Here is a 24,994-nt window from a genome sequence, read left to right on the forward strand (position 1 = left end):
TCTTTCGCCAAGACAGTGCGTTTCTCACTGTTACATGCATTTGAATGGGAAACTCGCCTGAAACAAAGTATAGGTTTTCATTATGTGTATAACTTGGAAATCTTAGCTCAAACAGCTGCAAAACCTGTTTTCCCAGCACGGGGACCTTGAGTTCTATAAGATAAAGCCATAAACATGTTTGTCTGAGTCTTCTATCAAAAGTTACAGCTATTTATATGAAGTTGTACAAAAACGCTTTATTTCGCCAAGACAGTGCGTTTCTCACTGTTACATGCATTTGAATGGGGAACTCGACCGAAACAAAGTATAGGTTTTCATTATGTGTATAACTTGGAAATCTTAGCTCAAACAGCTGCAAAACCTGTTTTCCCAGCACGGGGACCTTGAGTTCTATAAGATAAAGCCATAAACATGTGTATCCGAGTCTTCTATCAAAAGTTACAGCTATTTATATGAAGTTGTACAAAAACGCTTTCTTTCGCCAAGACAGTGCGTTTCTCACTGTTACATGCATTTGAATGGGAAACTCGCCTGAAACAAAGTATAGGTTTTCATTATGTGTATAACTTGGAAATCTTAGCTCAAACAGCTGCAAAACCTGTTTTCCCAGCACGGGGACCTTGAGTTCTATAAGATAAAGCCATAAACATGTTTGTCTGAGTCTTCTATCAAAAGTTACAGCTATTTATATGAAGTTGTACAAAAACGCTTTATTTCGCCAAGACAGTGCGTTTCTCACTGTTACATGCATTTGAATGGGGAACTCGACCGAAACAAAGTATAGGTTTTCATTATGTGTATAATTTTAAAATCTTAGCTCAAACAGCTGCAAATCCTGTTTTCCCAGCACGGGGACCTTGAGATCTATAAGATAAAGCCATAAACATGTTTGTATGAGTCTTCTATCAAAAGTTACAGCTATTTATATGAAGTTGTACAAAAACGCTTTCTTTCGCCAAGACAGTGCGTTTCTCACTGTTACATGCATTTGAATGGTGAACTCGACCGAAACAAAGTATAGGTTTTCATTATGTGTATAACTTGAAAATCTTAGCTCAAACAGCTGCAAAACCTGTTTTCCCAGCACGGGGACCTTGAGTTCTATAAGATAAAGCCATAAACATGTTTGTCTGAGTCTTCTACCAAAAGTTACAGCTATTTATATGAAGTTGTACAAAAACGCTTTATTTCGCCAAGACAGTGCGTTTCTCACTGTTACATGCATTTGAATGGGGAACTCGACCGAAACAAAGTATAGGTTTTCATTATGTGTTAACTTGGAAATCTTAGCTCAAACAGCTGCAAAACCTGTTTTCCCAGCACAGGGACCTTCAGTTCTATAAGCTAAAGCCATAAACATGTTTGTCTGAGTCTTCTATCAAAAGTTACAGCTATTTATATGAAGTTGTACAAAAACGCTTTATTTCGCCAAGACAGTGCGTTTCTCACTGTTACATGCATTTGAATGGGGAACTCGACCGAAACAAAGTATAGGTTTTCATTATGTGTATAACTTGGAAATCTTAGCTCAAACAGCTGCAAAAGCTGTTTTCCCAGCACGCGGACCTTGAGTTCTATAAGATAAAGCCATAAACATGTTTGTCTGAGTCTTCTATCAAAAGTTACAGCTATTTATATGAAGTTGTACAAAAACGCTTTATTTCGCCAAGACAGTGCGTTTCTCACTGTTACATGCATTTGAATGGGGAACTCGACCGAAACAAAGTATAGGTTTTCATTATGTGTATAACTTGGAAATCTTAGCTCAAACAGCTGCAAAACCTGTTTTCCTAGCACAGGGACCTTGAGTTCTATAAGATAAAGCCATAAACATGTTTGTCTGAGTCGTCTATCAAAAGTTACAGCTATTTATATGAAGTTGTACAAAAACGCTTTATTTCGCCAAGACAGTGCGTTTCTCACTGTTACATGCATTTGAATGGGGAACTCGACCGAAACAAAGTATAGGTTTTCATTATGTGTATAACTTGGAAATCTTAGCTCAAACAGCTGCAAAACCTGTTTTCCCAGCACGGGGACCTTGAGTTCTATAAGATAAAGCCATAAACATGTTTGTCTGAGTCTTCTATCAAAAGTTACAGCTATTTATATGAAGTTGTACAAAAACGCTTTATTTCGCCAAGACAGTGCGTTTCTCACTGTTACATGCATTTGAATGGGGAACTCGACCGAAACAAAGTATAGGTTTTCATTATGTGTATAACTTGAAAATCTTAGCTCAAACAGCTGCAAATCCTGTTTTCCCAGCACGGGGACCTTGAGTTCTATAAGATAAAGACATAAACATGTGTATCCGAGTCTTCTATCAAAAGTTACAGCTATTTATATGAAGTTGTACAAAAACGCTTTATTTCGCCAAGACAGTGCGTTTCTCACTCTTACATGCATTTGAATGGGGAACTCGACCGAAACAAAGTATAGGTTTTCATTATGTGTTAACTTGGAAATCTTAGCTCAAACAGCTGCAAAACCTGTTTTCCCAGCACAGGGACCTTCAGTTCTATAAGCTAAAGCCATAAACATGTTTGTCTGAGTCTTCTATCAAAAGTTACAGCTATTTATATGAAGTTGTACAAAAACGCTTTATCTCGCCAAGACAGTGCGTTTCTCACTGTTACATGCATTTGAATGGGGAACTCGACCGAAACAAAGTATAGGTTTTCATTATGTGTATAACTTGGAAATCTTAGCTCCAACAGCTGCAAAACCTGTTTTCCCAGCACGAGGACCTTGAGTTCTATAAGATAAAGCCATAAACATGTGTATCCGAGTCTTCTATCAAAAGTTACAGCTATTTAATTGAAGTTGTACAAAAACGCTTTCTTTCGCCAAGACAGTGCGTTTCTCACTGTTACATGCATTTGAATGGTGAACTCAACCGAAACAAAGTATAGGTTTTCATTATGTGTATAACTTGAAAATCTTAGCTCAAACAGCTGCAAAACCTGTTTTCCCAGCACGGGGACCTTGAGTTCTATAAGATAAAGCCATAAACATGTGTATCTGAGTCTTCTATCAAAAGTTACAGCGATTTAATTGAAGTTGTACAAAAACGCTTTATTTCGCCAAGACAGTGCGTTTCTCACTGTTACATGCATTTGAATGGGGAACTCGACCGAAACAAAGTATAGGTTTTCATTATGTGTATAACTTGAAAATCTTAGCTCAAACAGCTGCAAAAGCTGTTTTCCCAGAACGGGGACCTTGAGTTCTATAAGATAAAGCCATAAACATGTGTATCCGAGTCTTCTATCAAAAGTTACAGCTATTTATATGAAGTTGTACAAAAACGCTTTCTTTCGCCAAGACGGTGCGTTTCTCACTGTTACATGCATTTGAATGGGAACTCGACCGAAACAAAGTATAGGTTTTCATTATGTGTATAACTTGGAAATCTTAGCTCAAACAGCTGCAAAACCTGTTTTCCCAGCACAGGGACCTTGAGTTCTATAAGATAAAGCCATAAACATGTTTGTCCGAGTCTTCTATCAAAAGTTACAGCTATTTATATGAAGTTGTACAAAAACGCTTTATTTCGCCAAGACAGTGCGTTTCTCACTGTTACATGCATTTGAATGGGGAACTCGACCGAAACAAAGTATAGGTTTTCATTATGTGTATAACTTGAAAATCTTAGCTCAAACAGCTGCAAAACCTGTTTTCCCAGCACGGGGACCTTGAGTTCTATAAGATAAAGCCATAAACATGTTTGTCTGAGTCTTCTATCAAAAGTTACAGCTATTTATATGAAGTTGTACAAAAACGCTTTATTTCGCCAAGACAGTGCGTTTCTCACTGTTACATGCATTTGAATGGGGAACTCGACCGAAACAAAGTATAGGTTTTCATTATGTGTATAACTTGAAAATCTTAGCTCAAACAGCTGCAAATCCTGTTTTCCCAGCACGGGGACCTTGAGTTCTATAAGATAAAGCCATAAACATGTGTATCCGAGTCTTCTAGAAAAAGTTACAGCTATTTATATGAAGTTGTACAAAAACGCTTTCTTTCGCCAAGACAGTGCGTTTCTCACTGTTACATGCATTTGAATGGGGAACTCGACCGAAACAAAGTATAGGTTTTCATTATGTGTATAACTTGGAAATCTTAGCTCAAACAGCTGCAAAACCTGTTTTCCCATCACGGGGACCTTGAGTTCTATAAGATAAAGCCATAAACATGTGTATCCGAGTCTTCTATCAAAAGTTACAGCTATTTATATGAAGTTGTACAAAAACGCTTTCTTTCGCCAAGACAGTGCGTTTCTCACTGTTACATGCATTTGAATGGGAAACTCGCCTGAAACAAAGTATAGGTTTTCATTATGTGTATAACTTGGAAATCTTAGCTCAAACAGCTGCAAAACCTGTTTTCCCAGCACGGGGACCTTGAGTTCTATAAGATAAAGCCATAAACATGTTTGTCTGAGTCTTCTATCAAAAGTTACAGCTATTTATATGAAGTTGTACAAAAACGCTTTATTTCGCCAAGACAGTGCGTTTCTCACTGTTACATGCATTTGAATGGGGAACTCGACCGAAACAAAGTATAGGTTTTCATTATGTGTATAACTTGGAAATCTTAGCTCAAACAGCTGCAAAACCTGTTTTCCCATCACGGGGACCTTGAGTTCTATAAGATAAAGCCATAAACATGTGTATCCGAGTCTTCTATCAAAAGTTACAGCTATTTATATGAAGTTGTACAAAAACGCTTTCTTTCGCCAAGACAGTGCGTTTCTCACTGTTACATGCATTTGAATGGGAAACTCGCCTGAAACAAAGTATAGGTTTTCATTATGTGTATAACTTGGAAATCTTAGCTCAAACAGCTGCAAAACCTGTTTTCCCAGCACGGGGACCTTGAGTTCTATAAGATAAAGCCATAAACATGTTTGTCTGAGTCTTCTATCAAAAGTTACAGCTATTTATATGAAGTTGTACAAAAACGCTTTATTTCGCCAAGACAGTGCGTTTCTCACTGTTACATGCATTTGAATGGGGAACTCGACCGAAACAAAGTATAGGTTTTCATTATGTGTATAACTTGGAAATCTTAGCTCAAACAGCTGCAAAACCTGTTTTCCCAGCACGGGGACCTTGAGTTCTATAAGATAAAGCCATAAACATGTGTATCCGAGTCTTCTATCAAAAGTTACAGCTATTTATATGAAGTTGTACAAAAACGCTTTCTTTCGCCAAGACAGTGCGTTTCTCACTGTTACATGCATTTGAATGGGAAACTCGCCTGAAACAAAGTATAGGTTTTCATTATGTGTATAACTTGGAAATCTTAGCTCAAACAGCTGCAAAACCTGTTTTCCCAGCACGGGGACCTTGAGTTCTATAAGATAAAGCCATAAACATGTTTGTCTGAGTCTTCTATCAAAAGTTACAGCTATTTATATGAAGTTGTACAAAAACGCTTTATTTCGCCAAGACAGTGCGTTTCTCACTGTTACATGCATTTGAATGGGGAACTCGACCGAAACAAAGTATAGGTTTTCATTATGTGTATAATTTTAAAATCTTAGCTCAAACAGCTGCAAATCCTGTTTTCCCAGCACGGGGACCTTGAGATCTATAAGATAAAGCCATAAACATGTTTGTATGAGTCTTCTATCAAAAGTTACAGCTATTTATATGAAGTTGTACAAAAACGCTTTCTTTCGCCAAGACAGTGCGTTTCTCACTGTTACATGCATTTGAATGGTGAACTCGACCGAAACAAAGTATAGGTTTTCATTATGTGTATAACTTGAAAATCTTAGCTCAAACAGCTGCAAAACCTGTTTTCCCAGCACGGGGACCTTGAGTTCTATAAGATAAAGCCATAAACATGTTTGTCTGAGTCTTCTACCAAAAGTTACAGCTATTTATATGAAGTTGTACAAAAACGCTTTATTTCGCCAAGACAGTGCGTTTCTCACTGTTACATGCATTTGAATGGGGAACTCGACCGAAACAAAGTATAGGTTTTCATTATGTGTTAACTTGGAAATCTTAGCTCAAACAGCTGCAAAACCTGTTTTCCCAGCACAGGGACCTTCAGTTCTATAAGCTAAAGCCATAAACATGTTTGTCTGAGTCTTCTATCAAAAGTTACAGCTATTTATATGAAGTTGTACAAAAACGCTTTATTTCGCCAAGACAGTGCGTTTCTCACTGTTACATGCATTTGAATGGGGAACTCGACCGAAACAAAGTATAGGTTTTCATTATGTGTATAACTTGGAAATCTTAGCTCAAACAGCTGCAAAAGCTGTTTTCCCAGCACGCGGACCTTGAGTTCTATAAGATAAAGCCATAAACATGTTTGTCTGAGTCTTCTATCAAAAGTTACAGCTATTTATATGAAGTTGTACAAAAACGCTTTATTTCGCCAAGACAGTGCGTTTCTCACTGTTACATGCATTTGAATGGGGAACTCGACCGAAACAAAGTATAGGTTTTCATTATGTGTATAACTTGGAAATCTTAGCTCAAACAGCTGCAAAACCTGTTTTCCTAGCACAGGGACCTTGAGTTCTATAAGATAAAGCCATAAACATGTTTGTCTGAGTCGTCTATCAAAAGTTACAGCTATTTATATGAAGTTGTACAAAAACGCTTTATTTCGCCAAGACAGTGCGTTTCTCACTGTTACATGCATTTGAATGGGGAACTCGACCGAAACGAAGTATAGGTTTTCATTATGTGTATAACTTGGAAATCTTAGCTCAAACAGCTGCAAAACCTGTTTTCCCAGCACGGGGACCTTGAGTTCTATAAGATAAAGCCATAAACATGTTTGTCATGTTTGTCTGAGTCTTCTATCTTAGCTCAAACAGCTGCAAAACCTGTTTTCCCAGCACGGGGACCTTGAGTTCTATAAGATAAAGCCATAAACATGTGTATCCGAGTCTTCTATCAAAAGTTACAGCTATTTATATGAAGTTGTACAAAAACGCTTTCTTTCGCCAAGACAGTGCGTTTCTCACTGTTACATGCATTTGAATGGGAAACTCGCCTGAAACAAAGTATAGGTTTTCATTATGTGTATAACTTGGAAATCTTAGCTCAAACAGCTGCAAAACCTGTTTTCCCAGCACGGGGACCTTGAGTTCTATAAGATAAAGCCATAAACATGTTTGTCTGAGTCTTCTATCAAAAGTTACAGCTATTTATATGAAGTTGTACAAAAACGCTTTCTTTCGCCAAGACAGTGCGTTTCTCACTGTTACATGCATTTGAATGGGAAACTCGCCTGAAACAAAGTATAGGTTTTCATTATGTGTATAACTTGAAAATCTTAGCTCAAACAGCTGCAACACCTGTTCTGTTTTCTCAGCACTGGGATATTGAGTTCTATAAGATAAAGCCATAAACATGTTTGTCTGAGTCTTCTATCAAAAGTTACAGCTATTTATATGAAGTTGTACAAAAACGCTTTCTTTCGCCAAGACAGTGCGTTTCTCACTGTTACATGCATTTGAATGGGAAACTCGCCTGAAACAAAGTATAGGTTTTCATTATGTGTATAACTTGGAAATCTTAGCTCAAACAGCTGCAAAACCTGTTTTCCCAGCACGGGGACCTTGAGTTCTATAAGATAAAGCCATAAACATGTTTGTCTGAGTCTTCTATCAAAAGTTACAGCTATTTATATGAAGTTGTACAAAAACGCTTTATTTCGCCAAGACAGTGCGTTTCTCACTGTTACATGCATTTGAATGGGGAACTCGACCGAAACAAAGTATAGGTTTTCATTATGTGTATAACTTGGAAATCTTAGCTCAAACAGCTGCAAAACCTGTTTTCCCAGCACGGGGACCTTGAGTTCTATAAGATAAAGCCATAAACATGTTTGTCTGAGTCTTCTATCAAAAGTTACAGCTATTTATATGAAGTTGTACAAAAACGCTTTATTTCGCCAAGACAGTGCGTTTCTCACTGTTACATGCATTTGAATGGGGAACTCGAACGAAACAAAGTATAGGTTTTCATTATGTGTATAACTTGAAAATCTTAGCTCAAACAGCTGCAAAACCTGTTTTCCCAGCACGGGGACCTTGAGTTCTATAAGATAAAGCCATAAACATGTGTATCCGAGTCTTCTATCAAAAGTTACAGCTATTTATATGAAGTTGTACAAAAACGCTTTCTTTCGCCAAGACAGTGCGTTTCTCACTGTTACATGCATTTGAATGGTGAACTCGACCGAAACAAAGTATAGGTTTTCATTATGTGTATAACTTGAAAATCTTAGCTCAAACAGCTGCAAAACCTGTTTTCCCAGCACGGGGACCTTGAGTTCTATAAGATAAAGCCATAAACATGTGTATCCGAGTCTTCTATCAAAAGTTACAGCTATTTATATGAAGTTGTACAAAAACGCTTTCTTTCGCCAAGACAGTGCGTTTCTCACTGTTACATGCATTTGAATGGGAACTCGACCGAAACAAAGTATAGGTTTTCATTATGTGTATAACTTGGAAATCTTAGCTCAAACAGCTGCAAAAGCTGTTTTCCCAGCACGGGGACCTTGAGTTCTATAAGATAAAGCCATAAACATGTGTATCCGAGTCTTCTATCAAAAGTTACAGCTATTTATATGAAGTTGTACAAAAACGCTTTCTTTCGCCAAGACAGTGCGTTTCTCACTGTTACATGCATTTGAATGGTGAACTCGACCGAAACAAAGTATAGGTTTTCATTATGTGTATAACTTGAAAATCTTAGCTCAAACAGCTGCAAAACCTGTTTTCCCAGCACGGGGACCTTGAGTTCTATAAGATAAAGCCATAAACATGTGTATCCGAGTCTTCTATCAAAAGTTACAGCTATTTATATGAAGTTGTACAAAAACGCTTTCTTTCGCCAAGACAGTGCGTTTCTCACTGTTACATGCATTTGAATGGGAACTCGACCGAAACAAAGTATAGGTTTTCATTATGTGTATAACTTGGAAATCTTAGCTCAAACAGCTGCAAAACCTGTTTTCCCAGCACAGGGACCTTGAGTTCTATAAGATAAAGCCATAAACATGTTTGTCTGAGTCTTCTATCAAAAGTTACAGCTATTTATATGAAGTTGTACAAAAACGCTTTATTTCGCCAAGACAGTGCGTTTCTCACTGTTACATGCATTTGAATGGGGAACTCGACCGAAACAAAGTATAGGTTTTCATTATGTGTATAACTTGGAAATCTTAGCTCAAACAGCTGTAAAAGCTGTTTTCCCAGCAGGGGGACCTTGAGTTCTATAAGATAAAGCCATAAACATGTTTGTCTGAGTCTTCTATCAAAAGTTACAGCTATTTATATGAAGTTGTACAAAAACGCTTTATTTCGCCAAGACAGTGCGTTTCTCACTGTTACATGCATTTGAATGGGGAACTCGACCGAAACAAAGTATAGGTTTTCATTATGTGTATAACTTGAAAATCTTAGCTCAAACAGCTGCAAAACCTGTTTTCCCAGCACGGGGACCTTGAGTTCTATAAGATAAAGCCATAAACATGTGTATCCGAGTCTTCTATCAAAAGTTACAGCTATTTATATGAAGTTGTACAAAAACGCTTTATTTCGCCAAGACAGTGCGTTTCTCACTGTTACATGCATTTGAATGGGAAACTCGCCTGAAACAAAGTATAGGTTTTCATTATGTGTATAACTTGGAAATCTTAGCTCAAACAGCTGCAAAACCTGTTTTCCCAGCACAGGGACCTTGAGTTCTATGAGATAAAGCCATAAACATGTTTGTCTGAGTCTTCTATCAAAAGTTACAGCTATTTATATGAAGTTGTACAAAAACGCTTTCTTTCGCCAAGACAGTGCGTTTCTCACTGTTACATGCATTTGAATGGGAACTCGACCGAAACAAAGTATAGGTTTTCATTATGTGTATAACTTGGAAATCTTAGCTCAAACAGCTGCAAAAGCTGTTTTCCCAGCACAGGGACCTTGAGTTCTATAAGATAAAGCCATAAACATGTGTATCCGAGTCTTCTATCAAAAGTTACAGCTATTTATATGAAGTTGTACAAAAACGCTTTCTTTCGCCAAGACAGTGCGTTTCTCACTGTTACATGCATTTGAATGGGAAACTCGCCTGAAACAAAGTATAGGTTTTCATTATGTGTATAACTTGGAAATCTTAGCTCAAACAGCTGCAACACCTGTTCTGTTTTCTCAGCACTGGGATATTGAGTTCTATAAGATAAAGCCATAAACATGTTTGTCTGAGTCTTCTATCAAAAGTTACAGCTATTTATATGAAGTTGTACAAAAACGCTTTCTTTCGCCAAGACAGTGCGTTTCTCACTGTTACATGCATTTGAATGGGGAACTCGACCGAAACAAAGTATAGGTTTTCATTATGTGTATAACTTGAAAATCTTAGCTCAAACAGCTGCAAATCCTTTTTTCCCAGCACGGGGACCTTGAGTTCTATAAGATAAAGCCATAAACATGTGTATCCGAGTCTTCTATCAAAAGTTACAGCTATTTATATGAAGTTGTACAAAAACGCTTTCTTTCGCCAAGACAGTGCGTTTCTCACTGTTACATGCATTTGAATGGGAACTCGACCGAAACAAAGTATAGGTTTTCATTATGTGTATAACTTGGAAATCTTAGCTCAAACAGCTGCAAAAGCTGTTTTCCCAGCACAGGGACCTTGAGTTCTATAAGATAAAGCCATAAACATGTGTATCCGAGTCTTCTATCAAAAGTTACAGCTATTTATATGAAGTTGTACAAAAACGCTTTCTTTCGCCAAGACAGTGCGTTTCTCACTGTTACATGCATTTGAATGGGAAACTCGCCTGAAACAAAGTATAGGTTTTCATTATGTGTATAACTTTAAAATCTTAGCTCAAACAGCTGCAACACCTGTTCTGTTTTCTCAGCACTGGGATATTGAGTTCTATAAGATAAAGCCATAAACATGTTTGTCTGAGTCTTCTATCAAAAGTTACAGCTATTTATATGAAGTTGTACAAAAACGCTTTCTTTCGCCAAGACAGTGCGTTTCTCACTGTTACATGCATTTGAATGGGGAACTCGACCGAAACAAAGTATAGGTTTTCATTATGTGTATAACTTGAAAATCTTAGCTCAAACAGCTGCAAATCCTTTTTTCCCAGCACGGGGACCTTGAGTTCTATAAGATAAAGCCATAAACATGTTTGTCTGAGTCTTCTATCAAAAGTTACAGCTATTTATATGAAGTTGTCCAAAAACGCTTTCTTTCGCCAAGACAGTGCGTTTCTCACTGTTACATGCATTTGAATGGGGAACTCCACCGAAACAAAGTATAGGTTTTCATTATGTGTATAACTTGAAAATCTTAGCTCAAACAGCTGCAAATCCTGTTTTCCCAGCACGGGGACCTTGAGTTCTATAAGATAAAGCCATAAACATGTTTGTCTGAGTCTTCTATCAAAAGTTACAGCTATTTATATGAAGTTGTACAAAAACGCTTTCTTTCGCCAAGACAGTGCGTTTCTCACTGTTACATGCATTTGAATGGGGAACTCGACCGAAACAAAGTATAGGTTTTCATTATGTGTATAACTTGAAAATCTTAGCTCAAACAGCTGCAAATCCTGTTTTCCCAGCACGGGGACCTTGAGTTCTATAAGATAAAGCCATAAACATGTGTATCCGAGTCTTCTATCAAAAGTTACAGCTATTTAATTGAAGTTGTACAAAAACGCTTTCTTTCGCCAAGACAGTGCGTTTCTCACTGTTACATGCATTTGAATGGGGAACTCGCCCGAAACAAAGTATAGGTTTTCATTATGTGTATAACTTGGAAATCTTAGCTCAAACAGCTGCAAAACCTGTTTTCCCAGCACGGGGACCTTGAGTTCTATACGATAAAGCCATAAACATGTTTGTCTGAGTCTTCTATCAAAAGTTACAGCTATTTATATGAAGTTGTACAAAAACGCTTTCTTTCGCCAAGACAGTGCGTTTCTCACTGTTACATGCATTTGAATGGGAAACTCGACCGAAACAAAGTATAGGTTTTCATTATGTGTATAACTTGGAAATCTTAGCTCAAACAGCTGCAAAATCTGTTTTCCCAGCACGGGGATATTGAATTCTATAAGATAAAACCATAAATACATAAATCTGAGCCTTCTATCAAAAGTTACAGCTGTCTTCATGAAGCTGTACAAAAACACTTTATTTCGCCGAGACAGTGCGTTTCTGACTATTACATGCATTTGAATGCAGTTCTCGCACGAAACAAAGTATAGGTTTTCATTATGTGAATAACTCGAAAATCTTAGCTCAAACCTGTTTGCTCAACACGGGGATACTGAATATTATAAGATAAAGCCATAACTACGTAAATCTGAATCTTCTATCAAAAGTTACAGCTAACTTCATGAAGTTGTACAAAAAGGCTTTATTTTGCAAAGATAGTGCGTTTCTGACTATTACATGCGAGACATGTGTCTCTTTCCTGTGTTTAAGACACTTTACAGGTCCCTCCCCTAATGAAGAGTAGTGAGCAGCTGATTGGACCATGGAACAGGTGACCACGTTCAAAAAGCCGCTCTGACAGCTCCAGAGGGGAGAGAGGGAGAGAGTGTGTGCAACGAGCGAGTAGCCTGACAGCCGTCGCGGTCCTGACCATGGTTTTCCCAGCCTGTGCTTATCTTGTGTATTTGTGTGAGGGTGAATTGTAAAAGCCGCTCCTAGTGCATTAGCTGAGAGCTTAGGCACTCGTGGGCTGAAGTGGAAGGGGTGAGCTGCCTTTTCTTTTGGAATCGTTTTCTCCTGTTTTCTTGGTCAGGGAGCGAGGGATAGCTCTGTCATTTGTTTGTTCTTTTTCTTTCCTAGGGTTTAATTAGTCTTTTCTGGTGGGTCTTAGTTGGTTTTGTTTATTATTTTGGCATGGGCTCACCCTGGAGCTATGCTTCTTGTCCTTAAATAAAATCACCTTTTTTTACTCACAACTGGTTTGGATGTTTGGCTTGGGAACCAGGGCGGGGATTTGTATCTCTCTCCTCCAACCTTATGTGCGTCCCTACACGCCTAGATTAGGGGCGTAACATAAATGGAGTTCTCACACGAAACAAAGTATAGCTTTTTATTTTGTGAATAACTTAAAAATCTTAGCTCACATAGCTTTAAAACTGTTTGCTCAACGGGGATATTGAATTCTATAAGATAAAGCCATAAATACGTATATCTGAGTTTCCTATCAAAAGTTACAGCTGTCTTCATGAAGTTGTAAACCCTTTATTTCGCCGAGACAGTGCGTTTCTGACTATTACATGCATTTGAATGGAGTTCTCGCACGAAACAAAGTATAGGCTTTCATTTTTTCAATAACTGGAAGCTCTTGGCTCAAACAGCTGCAAAACCTGTTTCCCCAGCACGGAGATGCTGAATTGTATAAGGCAAAGCCATATTGATGTGTGTCTCTAAGCCTTCTATCAAAAGTTACAGGTAACTTCAAGCTGTACAAAAACACTTTATTTCGCCGAGACCGTGCGTTTCTGACTATTACATGCATTTGAATGGAGTTCTCGCACGAAACAAAGTATAGGTTTTCATCTTGTGAATAACTTGAAAATCTTAGCTCACATAGCTTTAAAACTGTTTGCTCAACACGGGGATATTGAATTCGATAAGATAAAGCCATAAATACGCATATCTGAGTCTCCTATCAAAAGTTAGAGCTGTCTTCATGAAGTTGTAAACGCTTTATTTCGCCAAGACAGTGCGTTTCTGACTATTACATGCATTTGAATGGAGTTGTCGCACGAAACAAAGTATAGGTATTCATTTTGTGAATAACTTGAAAATCTTAGATCAAACAGCTGCAAAACCTGTTTGCTCAACACGGGGATATCGAACTTTATAAGATAAAGCCATAAATATGTTTATATGCGTCCTCTATCAAAAGTTACAGCTGTCTTGAATGAAAGCATTATAGCAGCTTACCTCGATCATGTGGTAGAACAGACACATGGGCCACCTACGTGTCCTTCTACGGCAGGAGTAGTTGCCACAAACCTGCAAAACAAAAAGAAATGATCAGGTGACATGAACAGATTTATACAGCCATAAGCAAGAGATTCTTCCTGCCTGTGGGCGTCAAACTGGACCCCCCTCCTTACTGTAACTATCAAAACTATCATAGTCTAAAACTATCATCTCATATCAAAACTATTATAATCACATTATCTGACTTTATCAGTTATAACAATGAGAAACGGTAAACAATTTGGCAAATAAATTACTTATAATCGTGCTTACCTGGTCCAAATGATCCACAGTCCCTTTGCATTTGTTATAATCCAGGATGATGTGGGGCTTTCTCTTCCCAGAGTCCTGGACTTGTAGCTCACGGTGCCTGGTGCTCAATAAGACAACCTTTTTTCTTTGCTTGGGGATGTAGGAAACCACAGCCTTGCCCCCCCTGTAGCGACCTGGACGGGAGAGACGATCATCGAATCTTACTGCCCGATTAATTTGCTCAAATCTTTTTTTTTTTTTTGACATGGTAGCATGAAACAGAAGAGCCCTGTCTCCCCATTTCACAGGCTTGTTGTCGTTTCATGTTGAGACCTGTACAGGCCAGCCAGCATCACAAGCCCCATGTAAGCCTGCAACTCCTCATCTATGTCCTTCCAGTCTTTTACTGACCTGTTGCCCCTGCAGGTTGGTGAAATGCAGGATTAGCTGCATAATGTCCTCTGCAAAAAAAAGATGGAAAGTGCTCACAGGGCTGCTGATCCTATACGAATTGCATAATGGGTTGGTCCTGGGGTTAAAATGGGGGGAGGAAAAAATGGCAGGACCTCTTGTGTGGGTTGCCACATGATTTCTCCATTTTTAGATCTCCACTGGCCATCCTCCAGTCTTGTCTCTTCCTCCTGCTCTTCTTCCTCCTTCTCCTTCTCCTCCTCCGCACATGAGCTGCAAAGCTCCTCGGTGCCTGGCAAAAATTCTTCTTCGCTGTCAGAAGTATCTCCACTGCTTGTGGAGAGTGCAAAACTGCAGCAACAGCCTCCTCTAAACTGAGTGCACGCTTCATTGTGTCTGTGCAGAAATGACCACTCAGACCAGGCTGCAAAGTATTCTCATAGACTTCAAAGGTGCACCTGAATAAACATGCTATACCATACATCCAATAAGAGAGAGGAGGCACACTCTTGATCAAGAAAAAACATAAGCACACGCCTTTGATCCCCCCCCCCCCCTCTCTCTTTCTCTCTCTCTCTCTCTCTCTCTCTCTCTCACACACACACACACATGCACATACATACATACACAATACCATTTTATGGTGGTTAGCTGTTTTATTGTCATGCATTTTACAAGGTAAGATAACCATGTCCTGCATTCAAAACCACTGAAAATGTCTATGGTGGTGCTGTGCCTAATATTGTGCTGGTGTATGCTGGGTAATCGCACAGCTAGCGACTGGGTGACTTTATTCACCCGCTTTGGCTGTTATCAGTCCATATCCCCTAGATATGGACCATCTCCTGCTAGATTGTTCAGAAGGTTGTTATCATCCATCCAGATGGAGGATCACTAACAGGAGCGTGGGAAGACTCCAGAGTCCACTCTGGCTGCAATCCGGTGGATACAGCAGTGTGTACAGGTAAGACCGTTTAAACGGACAGCATTTATAGAATGACTATTAAAAGTCAGACCAGCGAGTGTCAATAATGTTAATGTGGTTATGTTAGTAATACACCGAGTGCTAATATAACAGCTTTAAGATGCATTTGTAGATGTTATTACGTGTTTTACCGTCTTTATGGTGCTAGCTTAAAGTTACGGTGTAAACGTTAGCTTATATTGGAGTAAAGCTGTTACTGTTTAAACGATGTTAGCACAGAAATATTAGCTTCTGTCATGACTGACGAAGTTACTAGTTAATGAAGTGACCCAGGGTCAGTGTAAAATACAATCCTAGCTGTGTGAACAAAGCCTGGCTCCTTTAATCCTGCATGAAAAACCTCAGGATGCAGGCTATTATTACTCTTTCCTGCTGGCACACCTGTCACACCTGAGAGTCAGCTAGAAACTTACAGGGACGTGGACATCATGCAAAGACTGCCAGACTCTGTAATACTGCAAATGATCAGTGACTCAAGTTAACACTAAACTTTAAACGGCACCTCTGTGTCTCTGTGTGCTGAACATTTAGGATTGAGTCAGGCTGCATCTGTGTTAGTCCTCTGACAGACTGGTGACCTGTCCAGGTGTGCTCTACCTATGACTGTGGTGCGGTGTGGACAGGCTCTAGCTCCTGTAATAGAAATTTTATGTTATTCTCATTTAAAGCATTTAAGTGCTTATGCATATGCTTAGTTGTGACACTGTTATAGACTGTTCAATGAAAGTTTCTAAAACTAGATGAACTTACTTCAGCAGTTTGAGAAAACAACTCCCTTTACAGGTGCTGATAACGTCAAGGGCACAAAACAGCATAACCATTGATCCGTTAGGTTTCATAGCGAGACACGTGAAGTGGCAGAGCTGACATGACTGAACTGTGATGTTTGATGTGTGTTTGCTCTCCTGTGCACAGTAATAAATAGCATGATCACAGCTCTTTCTGTGTTGCAGACTTTATTTAAAAAATTCCATGACATCTACTATAACTGAACCAACCTGGTGCTCTTCATTTATGGAGGCTGTTGAGTCTGAATGTTGGATGTTGTGTATCTCGTGTTCTCTGGGCTTTGTTGTCCTCAGTCTTTTTGCAGGATCAGAAAACAAAACCGGGAGGCGCGTAAATGTTTCTTCTCCATGATGTTTCTTCAAATGTTTCTTCTGGATGATGATATGACCGTGACACGGGATGCCACCTTTGGTCTTGTGATGAAGCAAAGCTCAGGAAGAAGTGTGATTAAATGGTACCCACATGTTGAGAAGGATGTACAGGGCACCTGCAGCCAAATCCAAGCTTCAGCTTAGTTGTAGTTGCAGAATGCTATAGGACTGAGACATCTAAGGCATCAAATGTTTGATTAAACGGATGAAAAAGAGAAGTTTTTTCCCTATAATTATCACTTCTTAAAATCTGTAGCAACTTCAAGTCTGTCAGCATGCTGAGCATGCTCAGAATGTGACAATATATTTTTGTTCAATATTTAATTTCTTTCAGTTGCAATTGTTAAATGAAAAAATATATATTCTTATAATTTAGCAAACGAATTTATCAAAAAAAACAACAACATATATCTGTATTAGTTTTAGTAAATTAATTTGACACCTGTATTGAAAATACCATATTGTATTCATACAGAATCAGTATGGTATCATTGTTTGTCTGTTCACTGATTGTTGAAGCTAAGAGCTACTTTGATCTGTTTAGATCTAAAGTATCCAAAGTTGAGTTCTAATGTTTCTTCACCCCTGTGTGTGTGATATGTGATTTCCTACATGCTGGCAGAGCAGAGCAGCAGTTTGTGCTCACAGATGGTGACGGTGTGGAGAGACGGTGGTATTTCCTCAGAAGAACCAGCAGAGTCACAAAGGACACCAGTCCATCTCACCACCTTGACTTGCTGACTGATGTTCGTCTGCACTGCACAGAGGAAATCAACTGACCGAGGTTTGTCCAGTGACGTGTTATGAAATGTATATTTGTTTTATGCTTACAGATATGTTTTTCTTGACAGAGGCTCTGCAGAGGTTAGACAAAGCAGAGAAAACATGTGCTTTACATTTTACTGTGATTTATTGAGATATTTGTTGCCTGATGTTCAGCAGGAATGGAGAAATAGAATCAAAGGGAGATGTTTTTCCTGTTTTTGTAATGATGTAAGTAAATCTTCAATATTATTTATTTGCTTGGTTATATTAGGAGCGTTTCTGAGTGAGGGGGAGAGGAGTCATCATCCAGGTAAAGTGACGTGGATCAGTGGATATACTTGTCTCCCCTTTAAAGGAGACGATCCAAGTCATCCTTAAATGTTAGCGCTTTCAAATACACAAACATTTTTAAAGGACAAAAATGAACATCCAACTTTGACTGTAATACAAAATAAATCTTTGCATGTGTGTTTTCAAACTCTCAGATGGGCAGTATATCAGTCTTGGACTGTCTAACCTGCCGGAGCAGCACTGAATGACCACCGCACGAGCATGTTCCTGCAACATTCAGCATCTGATCCTTCATCTGTGTGCTTCTGCTTTTGGTAAGTAGAGTTACCCAACTCCAGTAACTATAAACACATGCCATCCATTTCTAACGGCCTGGTTACTTCCTGTCAGTTACTTTAGAAACCATGTGGTCACCTGACCTAACACTGTTTCTTCTGCTTCCCCTTAATGTTGAAGTGTCAAATGTCAAACAGCTGGAGAGGAAACTACACCAGTGTACTGGGATGTTTCAGCAACACGTGCCAGCTGCTGTTCCTTCATGGTGACATCACCAGAGACAGTCCCGCCCACCTCAGGACCCATTGATTATGATGATCTGATCCATCAAACCCCCAGCAGGTGAACTTTATTCATGACATAACACCGCAACAATGTAAAAAATTAAACAGCAACAGTCTAAATGTAAAGTGCATTCTAAAGTCCTCTTCAATAAATTGTATGCAAAGAGTCATTCAGGTCACTACAGAACCCAGAGTCTTCATCATTAAATCTCTGGTTGCTTCATTTTTTCTATCCTATATCAGATATTTTAAAGGTTAGCTTAGGTAAAGTTCCATTCTCATGGTGAGGCAAAGTGCTTTATGTGTGTGTGTGCGTGTCATGAACGGCTATAAAAGGCCTATAATTAAAGAACAAAGTGGGGTTTGAGTTCGAGTTGCGGCAGACTGTCACTACTTGTAAATGGAACGCAGCCTTCCTACGGCGGACAGCTAATAACAGGAATCGGACGCGGTCCAGCCAAGTCCACAGCAACCACCATAGCAACCGCCTAGCATGACCTTAAAAACATATTCTGTCTTCATAACTATCAAAATCGTGAAATGATTTGCAAAGTGTGAAAGTATTACAGCTGCAGAGAGCTATGGCGGTATCTATGGAAGCTGTTTACATAGCTAATAATATACGATGTAACCATGGAGACAGTCAGTCACTTGAGCTAGCGGTGCATGTTTACTACAGTGAATAAGGTGATTGAGTGCACAGCGTCCACACTCTGCAGGGGATAAAGACATTACTTCAATATTGTTTTATATTGATATATATTAGCCTTCTGTTGACCATCACCTCAGGTTCACCATTACAGTTTCAGATTATAGATGCACACTGTCTAAACACATTCAAAAACTCATGTCTCAGAAATAAGCACAGCTGTTCATGTTTGTCATTAGAGTTTTATTTGTAAGAAAATTATGAACTTCATATTGTGCATTAAATAAAAGAACATTTCACAACTCTGAGTCAACAGAAACAGGTAACAGAAATGTCTCTAATGTGTACAGTGTAGTGTAAGCATTAAAAGATCATAAAGGAAAAACTAACATTTATGTGAAACTAATTGTAATAAAAAATGAGCAGGTGCTTTATAGATTTAAAAGAAAGAATCTGAAAACAACACTTTTTTGGTCTAAGTGATCAAAGTAGAAAACAGAACTGATGTTCAAGAACAAACCGTAGCTGCACTAATATTACACATCTCGATCGTTGTACTGAACAGACATGTTGCTTTTAAAACCACATGCAGTGTGTGACCATGACTGTTCACTGAGACCATGAACGCCACTTCGCTGAAGCATTCTTCTTCTTCTTCTTGCCATTAAATTGGAAGCAGAAGCAGCACGAGCTGATTTGATCTACTGAAAGGAAAAAGCAGAACATCTGAGTTGAAACCAGTCAGCTGAAATCATTAAGACAGGAACAAATTCAATGCAGTGTCTCAAGTGGCTTAGCCTGTTACAACTGTTGATACAAGTTAAATACGGTTAACACACAGTGTCAGGGAGCTCCAGTGTGGGAACTAGTGGCTTTAGGTTTGTAGTCATTTAACTTTCATCCATTCATTCATTTAATTCAGGATTCATTTAATTCAGGAGGAAGAAATGCCAGGTTGGTGCAGGCTGGTTACATGCATTTGGTCCCATGCTGTCTTTAATTAAATGACTTGGTTCATTTTATGGCTGGGCTGTATGTGGGGTTATATCATGTTATTTGGGCAGGAGTACCTGTCCCCTGTTAGACTTAGAAAGTTTCTCCATAAGTAGAGTTTCTAACTCTTCTAGCACATCTGTGGCTCTTTTTACCCCACACTGGTTGTGAGTGTGTAAATAGCCCCACTAGTTATTTTGGGTTGCAGTTAACTAGGGAGGAAGGGGTGGGTATGCCATGATTAGGTGAATAACAATTATATGTGATACATAAATTTCACAATGCATGCATATATCTCTATCAATTAAACCTGGCCTGAGGGCTGCCATTTTTTACATTCAGTTATTTCTCTTAGAAATGTTGGAACTAAATAATGAATGTGTTACAGTTAAAGTGAAACACTGGTCAGTGTAAATGGCTCATTGGGACACAGAAACCTTTAAATTAAACCTGATATCTAGTGTCAAACAATATCAAAGCTGTAAAAGATGTTTACATTCAGAATTTATAAAACTATGATTGTAAATAAATTCAAACAAGTGAGCTTTTCTCTTTGTGCTGAATATCAACACTGTGGTTTCTTAGACTGTAAGCTTTACTTTAGTGCAACCAGTTGCAGAAGCTGCCACTCCAAATGTCTTTTGATAACAAGAAAAAAATACCTTTTCAGTACACGGCCTGAAGTTCTTCTCCGACATCTTCTGCAATCGGCTTTGTCTGCTGGTTTGAAGACAATAAACCACAAAAAAGATGATTTAGTCACTTTGTCTGCGTCATGCAGCTCGAATGTGTCGTGTAACGATGTTGAATAGCCGTCGTTATCCCTCTGCTTTGAGCCTTTTATCAAAAGTTACAGCTAACTTCATGAAGTTGTACAAAAAGGCTTCATTTCGTCGAGACAGTGCGTTTCTGACTATTACATGCATTTGAATGGAGTTCTTGCACGAAACAAAGTATAAGTTTTCATTATGTGAACACTAAACTTTAAACAGTACCTCTGTGTCTCTGTGTGCTGAACATTTAGGATTGAGTCCGCATTGACTTTATTTATTGAGACTTTAATGTGCTAAAAGCAGGTTGAAGACAGCTCAGAAACATTTGAAGATTAAAATTTAGCATTATGGCTGCTGGTGGTTTGTAAAGCCTATACTCAGCTGTAGTTTTTGTTACTAATTTATGTTTGTTGTTGTTTAACACAGATTTCAGAAGAGCAAATATGCTTAATAGTTTAACTAGATTTCATTTGTCAGTGTGGGACTGCTGAGTCACCTGAAGAACTCATTTCATTCATTCTCCACATGATGTTCATATACAGAAATGTTTCACAGGAACTGGTTCCTCCCAAACTGTGAACTAGTGTGTTTCCATAGATTATCTCTGTATGAATGTACTTTTAAATGAATGCAAGTGTTTGTCCTTTTTTGTTCCTCAGTTACAGTACGTGATATCTTGATATCAGGCGGTCAACACTGGGGGAAGACAAGAAGCAGACGTACTTCCAAGAGGGAGCTGCAGTGAGGACACAGCCAGGTCACTGAGGTCAGAGGTCAGAGGTCAGAATCTGAAACAGCTCAGGTTTATATTTTAGGGGTTATAAAAAATCAAAATGTATTTATGAAGAAACCTTTAAATAATAGTCATAATTATGATTATTATAAGAAATATCAAACATTTAAGTGGATTTTCTGTTACACATATTGTATTAGCCCTGCAATAAACTGGCAGCCTGTCTTTGTCCTGTATCAGCTGGGATAGGCTTCATCCTCCCGCAACCCTGAATTGGATACATTGTATTCCAATTATGTAATCTGATCATTTACAAACTCAAGGTATCTAATCAAAATGTAAGTAATAATTATAAAATGGGAAAGCAGAAATAAGTGTGACATAAATGTAAATGTGTTAGCTGACATAGAGGACAGCTACATGTAGTCTGAAAAACCTTTGTTGTCAAGTATTGCAGGTATATCAGCACGAGACATTCTTACATAGAAGAGTCTGTTAAAGTCTCTAACTCAGCGAAGCATTATTGGTCCCGTCTGTTTGGATAAATATAGTAAGTTGATGTTTGTCCATTTATTGACACATTTTCTTAAGTGCTTATCCAGTTCAGGATCACAGTGGAGCTGCAGCTGGATATGTTCATTAAATAAACCTTACAAAAGTTAACAATAAACCTGCATCCATGTACGTTGTTGTCCACAGGATAAGAAAATCAAACTGGAACACTGTGGAACATGTTAATAAATGTTTGTGTGTTTATGCCTGTGTCTTTCACAGGAGGCGCTGGAAGGTTTCCCTAATAGTTCCTGGTGAATCAAAGCAGAACCATAAAGGTTGCTGGATTGCATGATGGCCTTACCCCTGAGCAGTCATCCTGTTAAAGGAGGAACCAGTTAGAAGCTGTTTTCAAAGTAGCTGAGCAGATTTCATCTCAAGTAAGCGATTAACTGTTTGTTCATCTGTTCTGCCACTTAAAGAGCATTTAAGGACGTCTTTTGAGTGTCCAGCTGAATTAATTCTACTGGCTCTCATGGTCATTTGTTATTATAGACATATTTTTCATGTTCATCCAGCTATTTAGTAAATTCTATCTATTTAGTAATATCCGTCAGCTATAAAATGTAATATAAATATAAAAAATATCTAAATATCTCCTGCACTTTATATTTTAATGATGTAAGTCTGTTATCGTGTTACATTAGCATTCCTCACATATCAATGAGATGCTGTACAGTACAATCCTACTGACGCAGCAGAGGGATAACGACGGCTATTCAACATCGTTACACGACACATTCGAGCTGCATGACACAGACAAAGTGACTAAATCATCTTTTTTATGGTCTTCAAACCAGCAGACAAAGCCGATTGCAGAAGATGTCGGAGAAGAACTTCAGGCCGTGTACTGAAAAGGTATTTTTTTCTTGTTATCAAAAGACATTTGGAGTGGCAGCTTCTGCAACTGGTTGCACTAAAGTAAAGCTTACAGTCTAAGAAACCACAGTGTTGATATTCAGCACAAAGAGAAAAGCTCACTTGTTTGAATTTATTTACAATCATAGTTTTATAAATTCTGAATGTAAACATCTTTTACAGCTTTGATATTGTTTGACACTAGATATCAGGTTTAATTTAAAGGTTTCTGTGTCCCAATGAGCCATTTACACTGACCAGTGTTTCACTTTAACTGTAACACATTCATTATTTAGTTCCAACATTTCTAAGAGAAATAACTGAATGTAAAAAATGGCAGCCCTCAGGCCAGGTTTAATTGATAGAGATATATGCATGCATTGTGAAATTTATGTATCACATATAATTGTTATTCACCTAATCATGGCATACCCACCCCTTCCTCCCTAGTTAACTGCAACCCAAAATAACTAGTGGGGCTATTTACACACTCACAACCAGTGTGGGGTAAAAAGAGCCACAGATGTGCTAGAAGAGTTAGAAACTCTACTTATGGAGAAACTTTCTAAGTCTAACAGGGGACAGGTACTCCTGCCCAAATAACATGATATAACCCCACATACAGCCCAGCCATAAAATGAACCAAGTCATTTAATTAAAGACAGCATGGGACCAAATGCATGTAACCAGCCTGCACCAACCTGGCATTTCTTCCTCCTGAATTAAATGAATCCTGAATTAAATGAATGAATGGATGAAAGTTAAATGACTACAAACCTAAAGCCACTAGTTCCCACACTGGAGCTCCCTGACACTGTGTGTTAACCGTATTTAACTTGTATCAACAGTTGTAACAGGCTAAGCCACTTGAGACACTGCATTGAATTTGTTCCTGTCTTAATGATTTCAGCTGACTGGTTTCAACTCAGATGTTCTGCTTTTTCCTTTCAGTAGATCAAATCAGCTCGTGCTGCTTCTGCTTCCAATTTAATGGCAAGAAGAAGAAGAAGAATGCTTCAGCGAAGTGGCGTTCATGGTCTCAGTGAACAGTCATGGTCACACACTGCATGTGGTTTTAAAAGCAACATGTCTGTTCAGTACAACGATCGAGATGTGTAATATTAGTGCAGCTACGGTTTGTTCTTGAACATCAGTTCTGTTTTCTACTTTGATCACTTAGACCAAAAAAGTGTTGTTTTCAGATTCTTTCTTTTAAATCTATAAAGCACCTGCTCATTTTTTATTACAATTAGTTTCACATAAATGTTAGTTTTTCCTTTATGATCTTTTAATGCTTACACTACACTGTACACATTAGAGACATTTCTGTTACCTGTTTCTGTTGACTCAGAGTTGTGAAATGTTCTTTTATTTAATGCACAATATGAAGTTCATAATTTTCTTACAAATAAAACTCTAATGACAAACATGAACAGCTGTGCTTATTTCTGAGACATGAGTTTTTGAATGTGTTTAGACAGTGTGCATCTGTAATCTGAAACTGTAATGGTGAACCTGAGGTGATGGTCAACAGAAGGCAAATATATATCAATATAAAACAATATTGAAGTAATGTCTTTACCCCCTGCAGAGTGTGGACGCTGTGCACTCAATCACCTTATTCACTGTAGAAAACGTGACTGACTGTCTCCATGGTTACATCGTATATTATTAGCTATGTAAACAGCTTCCATAGCTCTCTGCAGCTGTAACACTTTCACACTTTGCAAATCATTTCATGATTTTGATAGTTATGAAGACAGAATATGTTTTTAAGGTCATGCTAGGCGGTTTCTATGGTGGTTGCTGTGGACTTGGCTGGACCGCGTCCGATTCCTGTTATTAGCTGTCCGCCGTAGGAAGGCTGTGTTCCATTTACAAGTAGTGACAGTCTGCCGCAACTCAAACTCAAACCCCGCTTTGTTCTTTAATTATAGGCCTTTTATAGCCGTTCATGACACGCACACACACACATAAAGCACTTTGCCTCACCATGAGAAT

The 24,994-nt window shown here is 38.5% G+C and overlaps 1 protein-coding gene and 1 long non-coding RNA gene across 7 annotated transcripts in view; one reads left to right on the forward strand and one right to left on the reverse strand.

Annotated features, from left to right (window-relative positions):
• The window catches only part of pde1ca (phosphodiesterase 1C, calmodulin-dependent a), a 368,845-nt gene extending 344,419 nt beyond the window's left edge, over nucleotides 1-24,426 (forward strand). The window contains exons 1-9 of one of the 6 annotated variants that reach the window (XR_013911224.1): nucleotides 16,287-16,902; nucleotides 17,442-17,603; nucleotides 17,856-17,894; nucleotides 18,070-18,189; nucleotides 18,332-18,493; nucleotides 21,510-21,623; nucleotides 22,358-22,515; nucleotides 22,936-22,993; nucleotides 23,945-24,426. The gene's annotated coding sequence lies outside the window, so the exon portion shown is untranslated. Of the gene's footprint in view, nucleotides 1-16,286; nucleotides 17,604-17,855; nucleotides 17,965-18,069; nucleotides 18,190-18,331; nucleotides 18,494-21,509; nucleotides 21,624-22,357; nucleotides 22,516-22,935; nucleotides 22,994-23,944 lie in introns of those variants that run through there. The other 5 variants (XR_013911225.1, XR_013911227.1, XR_013911226.1 and 2 more) reach the window with 5 other exon arrangements.
• LOC145430900 (uncharacterized) lies at nucleotides 19,307-20,952 on the reverse strand. Its single transcript, XR_013911232.1, has 2 exons — nucleotides 20,740-20,952; nucleotides 19,307-19,788 (listed from the first exon to the last, which is right to left on the reverse strand). It is a non-coding gene; the product is annotated as an uncharacterized LOC145430900 (long non-coding RNA).
• Nucleotides 24,427-24,994: the final 568 nt, after the last annotated feature.

Source organism: Astatotilapia calliptera, chromosome 9 (genome assembly GCF_964374335.1).
Source record: "Astatotilapia calliptera chromosome 9, fAstCal68.1, whole genome shotgun sequence".
In the NCBI taxonomy this organism is placed as follows: Eukaryota; Metazoa; Chordata; class Actinopteri; order Cichliformes; family Cichlidae; genus Astatotilapia; species Astatotilapia calliptera.